Source organism: Psammomys obesus, unplaced genomic scaffold, assembly GCF_907164565.1.
Source record: "Psammomys obesus unplaced genomic scaffold, mPsaObe1.curated_primary_1811, whole genome shotgun sequence".
NCBI classification, from domain to species: domain Eukaryota; kingdom Metazoa; phylum Chordata; class Mammalia; order Rodentia; family Muridae; genus Psammomys; species Psammomys obesus.
In genome coordinates this window covers 9,588,409-9,597,681 of record NW_026596256.1, presented here as the reverse complement: position 1 = coordinate 9,597,681, position 9,273 = coordinate 9,588,409, and the positions used below count along the sequence as shown (strand labels likewise).

The following is a 9,273-nucleotide window of genomic DNA, read 5'->3' as shown; positions in this document are numbered from 1 at the left end:
TGTAGGAGTTCTCTGGTAGAATATTTACAGTCACTCAGGTATACCATCATATCATCTGCAAATAGTGATAATTTGACTTCTTCCTTTCCAATTTTTATCCTCTTGATCTCCATCAATTGTCTTATTGTTCTAGCAAGGACTTTAAGAACAATGTTAAAGCAATATGGAGAGAGTGGACAGCCTTGCCTTGTTCCTGATTTCAGTGAGAATGATTTAAATTTCTTTCCTTTGAGTTTGATATTGGCTATAGGCTTGCTGTATATTGCCTTTACTATGTTCAGGTATGTGCCTTGTATCCGTGATCTCTCCAAAACTTTAAACATGAATGGATGTTGGATTTTGGCAAATGTTTTTTCAGCATCTAAGGAGATGATCATGTGGTTTTTCTCCTTCAGTTTGTTTATGTGGTGGATCACATTGATGGATTTCCGTATATTGAACCACTCCTGCATGCCTGGGATGAAGCCTGCTTGGTCATATTGGATGATATCTTTGATGTGTTCATGGATTCAGATGTCTACATTTAGAAAAATGGAAAAAGATCCATAGTTATCTCCCTGCACAAAACTAAAGTCCAAGTGGATCAAAGACCTCAACATAAAACCAGACACACTAAACCGCTTAGAAGAAAAAGTGGGGAAGAGCCTTGAACTCATTGGCACAGGAGACAACTTCTTCAACAGAACACAAACAGTGCAGGCTTTAAGACCAACAATCAATAAATGGGACCTCATGAAACTGAAAAGCTTCTGTAAAGCAAAGGACACTGTCGTCAGAACAAAATGACAGCCTACCGATTGGGAACGGATCTTCACCAACCATGTATCTGACAGAGGACTAATATCCAGTATATATAAAGAAATAAAGAAGTTAAACAGCAAAAAATTAAGTAATCCAATTAAAAATGGAATACAGAGCTAAACAGAGAATTCTAGTAGAGGAATATTGAATGGCAGAGAAACACGTAAAGAAATGCTCAACCTCATTAACCATCAGGGAAACGCAAATCAAGATGACCTTAAGATTTCATCTTACACCCATTAGAATGGCTAAGATCAAAAACTCAAGACACAACACATGCTGGAGAGGTTGTGGAGAAAGGAGAACCCTCCTCCACTGCTGGTGGGAATGTAAGCTTGTACAATCACTCTGGAAAGCAATCTGGCACTTTCTCCGACAACTAGGACTAGCACTTCCTCAAGATCCAGCTATACCACTCCTAGGCATATACTCAAAATTTGCTCAAGTATACAATAAGAACATTTGCTCAACCCTGTTTGTAGCAGCCTTATTTTTAATAGGCAGAAGCTGGAAACAGCCCAGATACCCCTCAGTGGAGGAATGGATGCACAAATTGTGGTATAACTACACAATGGAATATTACTCAGCAATGAAAAACAGGAAAATCATGAAATTTGCAGGTAAATGGTGGGATCTGGAAAAGATCATCCTGCATGAGCTATCCCAGAAGCAGAAAGATGCACATGGTATATACTCACCCAGATAGACATATAATATAGGATAAACCTACTAAAATCTGTACACCTAAAGAAACTAACCAAGAGGGAGGACTCTTGCTAAAATGCTCAATTCCTATCCAGAAAGGCAAAAAGGCTGGACATCAGAAGAAGGAGAAAAGAGGGGACAAGTCAGGAGCCTGACATAGAGGACCTCTGAACAGCTCTGCCCTGCAGACTATCAATGCACATGCTGAGATTTATGGGCCACCTTTGGGCAGAGTGCAGGGAATCTTAGGAAACAAGTGGGACACAGTAAGATCTGGAGAGAACAGGAACTCCACAAGGAGAGCAACAGAACCAAAAAATCTGAGCAGAGGGGTCTTTCCTGAGACTGATACTCCAACCAAGGACTATGCATGGAGATAACCTAAGACCCCTACACAGATGTAGCCCATGGCAGCTCAGTATCCAAGTGGGTTCCATTGTAATAGGAACAGGGAGTGTCTCTCACATGAACTGATTGGTCTGCTCTTTAATCACCTTCCCCTGCTGGGGGAGCAGCCTTACCAGGCCACAGAAGACAATGCAGCCACTCCTAAGGAGACCTAATTGACTAGGATCAGAAGGAAGGAAAAGAAGTCCTCCCCTATCAGTGGACTTGGGAAGGGGCATGCATGCAGAGGGTGGAGGAAGGGAGGGATTGGGACAGGAGAAGGGAGGAAACCACAGGGGGGATACAAAGTGAATAAAGTGTAATTAATAAAGAATTAAAAAAAATCACTGTAAAATGGTAGCAATAAAACGACATTTGGTCCTCCTCCCCTTTCTTAACAGTTGACTGGGGGAGGGGTATAGGTGGGAAACAGGAAGGGTGGGGAGCCTTGGGAAGGGAGGAGGGAGGGAGCTACAGGGGGATACAGAGTGAATTAACTGTAATTAGTAAAAATAAAAATAAATTTAAAAAAAAAGAACACTAAAACAACCTCCCAAAACCCAGCAAGGTAGAAAGATCACTGAATTTTTGTACTAAATTTGCATTTTACTAGCTGTGTGATCTGTGAAACATACTTGCCTGAGTCGATTTCCTTGTTCAGAATTGTCCAGTGACCATCCCATAAATCTCCCAAACTTCTCACTCCAGAGTAAAATGTTATTTGAAAGTCCAAAGAGTAGGCCATGCAAGAGACGTGCATGGAAAATCAGATTCACTCAGCAGGAAATTCAAGAAAGGAACAGACAGAAGAGAGACAAAATGCCAGTTCACCCCAACACAATGAATGCTTCTCAGTGTCTACTCTGACCTTTAGGGAATTCATTCCATGTACCAATCCCTTTATAGTCACAAGAACGTGGTACTGAGCAAACTATCGGTGCCCTAATTTTTAGCTGAAAAAACTGGCTCAACAAACCTCACATGCATTGCCCATGTCACACAGATGATTAAGGACTAAGCCTGAACTTTGGGTTTCTTCTTTTCTCTTCAACCTAATCTGGCTTTATTCTGCCTCTCATAGGAAAACAAACAAAAACAAACAAACAAACAACAAAACAAAACAAAAAACAAAAACCAAAACCTGCTAAGTCAAAATGTGAAATCAGCACTAAAATCTGTACACCTAAAGAAGCTAACCAAGAAGGTAGACTCTGGGTAAGATGGTCAACTCTCACTCAGAAAGACAAATGGGATGGACATTGGAAGAGGGAGAAAACAGGGAACAGGACAGGAGCTTACCACAGAGGGCCTTTGAAAGGCTCTACCCAGCAGAGTATCAAATCAGATGCTGAGACTCACAACCAAACTTTGGGCAGAGTGCAGGCAATCTTAGGAAAGAAGGGGAAGATAGTAAGACCTGGAGAAGACAGGAGCTCCACAAGGAGAGCAGCAGAACCAAAAAATTTGGGCACAGGAGTCCTTTCTGAGACGGATACTCCCACCAAAGACCATACATGGATATAACCTAGACCCTCTGCTCAGATGTAGCCCATGGCAGCACAGTATCCAAGTGGATACCCTAGCAAGGGGAACAGGGACTGTCTCTGACATGAACTCAGTGGCTGGCTCTCTGTTCACCTCCCCTTGATGAGGGAGCAGCCTTATCAGACCACAGAAGAAGACAATGTAGCCAGTCCTGATAAGACCTGATAAGCTAAGGTCAGATGGAAGGAGGGAGGTCCTCTCCTCCCTGTCAGTGAACTTGGAGAGGGGCATGGGGGGAGATGAGGAAAGGAGGGTGGGTTTGGGAGGGAATTAGGAAGGGGGCTACAGCTGGGATACAAAGTGAATAAACTGTAATTAATACAAAAAATAAAAATTTAATAAAAAATTAAATTTAGCATAATAATAAAGTCAACAGTTGTTTACAAAATTTTTTATCAAATTTAATTTAATTAGATGTTCTCCCTAAAAACCAGAACATTTTACATAAACAAGAGGCAAAGATAAAACATTGAAGTGTTTATGGGAAGGTCCTATTAGCAAGGACTCTGGGCATGCTTACAAGATACATTCTTTCGTTACAAAAACAGTCTGTGTAGAAAGGCAGCTAACATAAGGGTCACACTTATTTTCACTGAATCATAAGCCAGGAAAAGGGAAGAAAATTATTCATACAAATCTTTTTTTCTAAATCCTTAAAGGGAAATATTCATAACAACTCCAAAGTGTTCAATCAAGCTAAGAATTTGAAGAACTGGAAGATGGTTCTTTTATCACTGGTTTTGTAGAAATTGGGAAATACAGTAGAGGATGGTGTGGGGTACTTCTACAATCTTCCAATTTCCTGATACTAAACCTGTTCTATTATCTCATATTCAATGTAGTGCTCCAGGGATCTTTATCAATTAAATACAACTCTGTCAGTATGTATCAAATGAAACATTTTTTTGAAACTGTAGTAACAAAGAGAAGAAGAGGAAGAAGAGAAAAAAAGAGGATGAAGAATAAGCAGGATTAGGAAGAGGAGGGGAGGAAGAGAAAAAGAAGAAGAACTTGATTTTCACTTTCACTGCTGGTAAATCTGGATAAAATTGAACCACTGACTGTGGCTTTTATCATGTCTAAAATTTTGTTTAAAAATTCACAAAATATCAGGGTCTAAAAAATGAATGACTGGCTTAATGTTCACTAATTGTTTTTAGCATAACCTTTATACTCTTCCTCTAGGCTTACAGGGTCACACGTTAAAGGAATCCAGGGCATTGATATGGGCCTGATTTAAAAATGCTACATACAGTTAATTTTGCGGTATTTATAATTTGTGACTAATGAAAGAACCATGGTATTTTCTGTTGGTTACACGAACTATTTTTTAAATGGTGAGAAGAATCATGCACACACAGAAAAGCAGGAACTTTCCTATCAGATATTTTGTAGAAAAGAGAAGATAGGGGAGAGGGTTCTAACATATTCAGCCACTTTTATGAATTAAGAAAAGAATCTAGTGGGGGAAAGAGATTATGGAAAGGAACAGACACACTGGAAGTAGGAATATGGAAAGCCATGCTAGTGAGCTTCCCATTATGACCTTGCCCACTGCTTTGGCAGCACCAGTGGATGCAGGGATGATGTTCTGGGCAGCCCCACAGCCATCAAGGCACAGCTTTCCAGAGGGGTTATCCACAGTATTCAGGGTAGCAGTGATGATATGGACTGTGGCCATGAGTTGTTCCACAATACCAGAGTTGTCATGAATTACCTTAGCCAATGGGGCTAAGCAGTTGGTGTACAGGAAGCATTGCTGGCAATCTTGGGTGAGTTGTCATTCTTATTGTTCACATCCATAACAAACACAGAGGTATCAGCTGAAGGGGCAAGGATGATAGCCTTTTGGCCTGATCCTTCAAGTGGGCCTGTGGCCTTCTCCATGGTGGTGAAGACACCAGTAGACTCCACAACATACTCAGCAGCATCACCCCATTTGATGTTAACGGGGTCTCGCTCCTAGAAGTTGGTGATGGCCTTCCCGTTGAAGACAGGCTTCCCATTCTCAGCCTTGACTGTGCCATTGAACTTGCCACGGGTAGAGTTATTTGGTAACATGTAGGTCATGCAGTTGATGTCCATGAATGGATAACAGATGGCAACAATATCCACTTTGCCAGATAAGCAGGCAGCCCTTGTAACCAGATGTCCAGTATGGGCAAACCCATTTTTTCCCATATTCACCATAGTCAATTTTGTGTTTCCTAACATGTTTAGTTTCTGATAGAATAGTTTTCATGTGCACAGATGTTGTATATATAGTGGTTTCCTGTTGGTTTTGCACGTCTTTAATCATGTAGGTATATGTATGACACATTTCTATTACCTGTATGTTTGTGTGTCACATAAGGGCATGTCAGTGACGTTTAGTTGCAAGAACATGGACTTATGGGATGGTATGCTGGCAAATACTCGACAACCGACCATGACGGTGAAAAGTTTGGTTTGGATGTATGATGAGATTGCAGCATTCACAACTGGTTTAATTCTACTTGGATTTTGTTATGCTTAATGTAGGCCAGGCAAAGATATGCTGAAGCTGATGTTGCAGAGAGAACAACGGGTTACAGACAATCAACACAAATAATCTTTATCAAACCTGTGTCTACCGAAGAAATGGGAAACCTAACCTAGTATGATAACACAGGGAAATTTTAGATAACACCACTCCAGTTATACTAGACACCACAAAAATGCCTCGTCCACTATTGTCTACAGCAGAAAATGGCTGAAAGTGGAACCCACATTTACACAGTTACCTGGCTGTATGTAATGCCACAGCATCCCAAGGAGTTTGGTGTCAGAGATACCTCACAGGATCAAGGCACCTCATTGGTTCTCCGCTGGCGTGGCATCACAGAAAACCAACAGTGTTGAGAATCGAAATCCTTACCGCTGTTCAGTGGCCATGAGATGTTCTATATCCCAGTGTCAGCCTATACCTGTAGGAGCAGTAATAAACCAGAATGAACGAAAATATTTGCAATACAGATAAGAAAAAAGATATAATTTGTAAAATCTGTAAGTACCCCTCAAAATTAGTAGTTAAAATAACTCACATAAATTGTCTTGAAAAGAAAAGCAAAAACCGTCATAGATTCCTTGCTTCTCCCTGTTCCAGAGACACCTGCATACTCCCAGGTGTGTGTGTGTGTGTGTGTGTGTGTGTGTGTGTGTGCAGCGCCAGGCTTTTGACACAGGTTTCATTGAGATTCTTCATGTTTCTTCTCTGTATCCATTGTTCTTCCTGCAACGTCAGCTTCATTACCTCTTTGCCTGTACTACATTAGGTGTAAAGAAATACAAGGGGAACTAAACCACCTATGAATGTTTTATTTCCATCATATTTCCAAACCACACTTTTCACACTCAAGGTTGGTTGTCAAGCATTTACCAGCACACCATTCCATAGGTCCTTGCACTTGCAGCTAAACATCACTGGCATGCCCTTATATGACACATGCACATACAGCTAAGAGAAATATGTCATGAATACACCTACATGAACGAAGACATGTACAACACATAGAGGAAACCAATATATTTTAAACAGCTGTGCACATAAAAACTGTTCTGTCTGAAACTAAATATTTTAGGAAACAAATTTGACTTGAACAGGCATTTTGCTTGTCTACATGGGAAGATCTAACTTTAAAAATCCAGCATGTTTTTTTTTTTCTTCCACCCTTTTCTCATTTGCTCCTTAGAGTTAGGAGACAAATGTTTCTTTTAAATGGATGGTAATGAAATATTTACAGAAATGATTACTGGAAAATTCTTTAGCCTCTTTGGTGAGCACACTAGATTCTTTCTCTGAAATAAGTTAAAAGCCAATAATACTGATTAAAAATGCATGTTCCAAGGGTGTTTTAAATTCTATTATCATAAATGTGCTTCCTTGTCAAGGGCAGGGGATATCATTGTCACAGGTATGCTACTACAAACTAGAAAAAAGGTGTTGAATTGTTGTAGTTATAAAAATGCAAGTCTAAAAAAGGAATTGTATCCACAGCATTATTATTTGCCTATGCCTGTTGAAATCAATCTCATCACACATAGTTAGAACAGATAATCTTAACAGAGCCCTGTCAAATGTGCTTCATTTCTTTACTTTTATTTTGAGATTATAATAAAATCACACCATTCCTCCCTTCTCTTTCATCCATCCAAACCTTCTCACATAATTCTTCTTGCTCTCTTAAATCTATGGCCTCTTTTTTTTTTTAGTTGTTGTTATGTATATGTATGTGTGTGCATGTGTGTTTGTGTGTGTATGTGTGCATATATATTCTTATCTACATAATTTTACTCTGCTCAGCTTGTATAATACTACTTATTTGTATGTTTTCAGGGCTGACTATTTGATATTAGAAAACCAATTGTGCTCTTCGCTGAGAAGATTTTTCTCCCACTCAGCATTTTTTAGTTGGCTGTAGTTCTTTGTTGGCTCTTGTGAACTCCCTCCTGTCTACTTTAACATATCTGTTGCTGCTTTCCTTGTTTAGTTCATGTTTAGGCAGTCACGTTGGTGAAACTTTATGGGTGTAACATTTGGCATCTCTAGAAGACACAATCTCACGGCAAATTCTCTGTTTCTCTGGCCCTTACAATCTTCCTGCCCCCTCTTCCAAAATGATCCCTGAAGCTTAGGTACAGGATATGTGTTTTACAGATGTATCATTTAGGAATGGTGTGCTATTTTAAGGAATTAGTACTCTTCAACTTGAAAGGCAAAATGAAACCCATTTTTAAGAATTTCCTGAACTTTTTATTTGAAGATATTCTTTTCTGAAAATATGGAATAAATGCTTTGGGGTTTTTATTTTTCTCAGAGTCAAGTCCAAACTTGTCATGTAATAAAATATGTTAAGAGCATGAATCATATGCCACCTAACCCCTTGGCATCTTTACAATCACCTTAGTAGCCTTAAGTTTTAAAACATCGGGACTTTCAGGCATTTGATATCAGCAATGCATTTCAAATAAGCTGGATTTCCATATCTTTGTGTGTATGTATGCACAGAAGTCACTGGCAGTTCTTACATAGCAGGTCAAGCCTGATGTGGGAGTCCCATGGATACAAAGCTTTTCAAATTCTGGCATAGAGTTTATCACAAAGACTTAATTATAAAGTATCGTTTTGGACTTGCATATTTCCTCTGAGATTTTAAATCCCAGAGATATGATGTTACAGGCCAAAAATTGCAACTTAAAAATAACCACAAAAAAAAAAACCATACAAAATGTCATTTTTAATGAGCAGTAATATATTGAAGTAACTTTTAATATTTTTCACAGTAATAAAATTCACATCATTAAAATCATTAAGCAATAGCTCAAATTTTACATAAACAATTTAAATATATATTATTTTCTCATCATTTGGAAGCATCTATTTGCTTATGCTGTGCCCCCATGTCCCATGGAATTTGGCTCTTCGACACTTTCTATCTTTAAATTCCCACAGCTTACAACTCAGTGATGTTCTCATTCCAAGGATGACACTGTTGACCCAAAAACATGAGTTTTAAGTGGGACAAGCAGTCGAATTACTTGATTAAATATGTGAACCAACTTTGTACATTTTAAGCTGCTTTTATTTCACTGGCAAAGTTTTTTAGAAATAACCATGAGTAAGGCTGACCTTATCTTGTAATAAATGATAACATATTATTTATTGTAACCCACAAGTTGAATAAGAAGAAGCACAATGGCATCAGTATGTATTTGCTAAATGATAAATAAAGTAGTGATGTGCTTAAGCTACATCTGCTGCTATTTCCTATTATGCCAGCTATCTTGGGGAGCATTAAACATGTTTGATGTTATATA

The 9,273-nt window shown here is 39.0% G+C and overlaps 1 pseudogene; it reads right to left on the bottom strand.

Moving 5' to 3' along the window:
- Window positions 1-4,877: 4,877 nt before the first annotated feature.
- Window positions 4,878-5,628, bottom strand: LOC129668684 (glyceraldehyde-3-phosphate dehydrogenase-like; annotated as a pseudogene).
- Window positions 5,629-9,273: the final 3,645 nt, after the last annotated feature.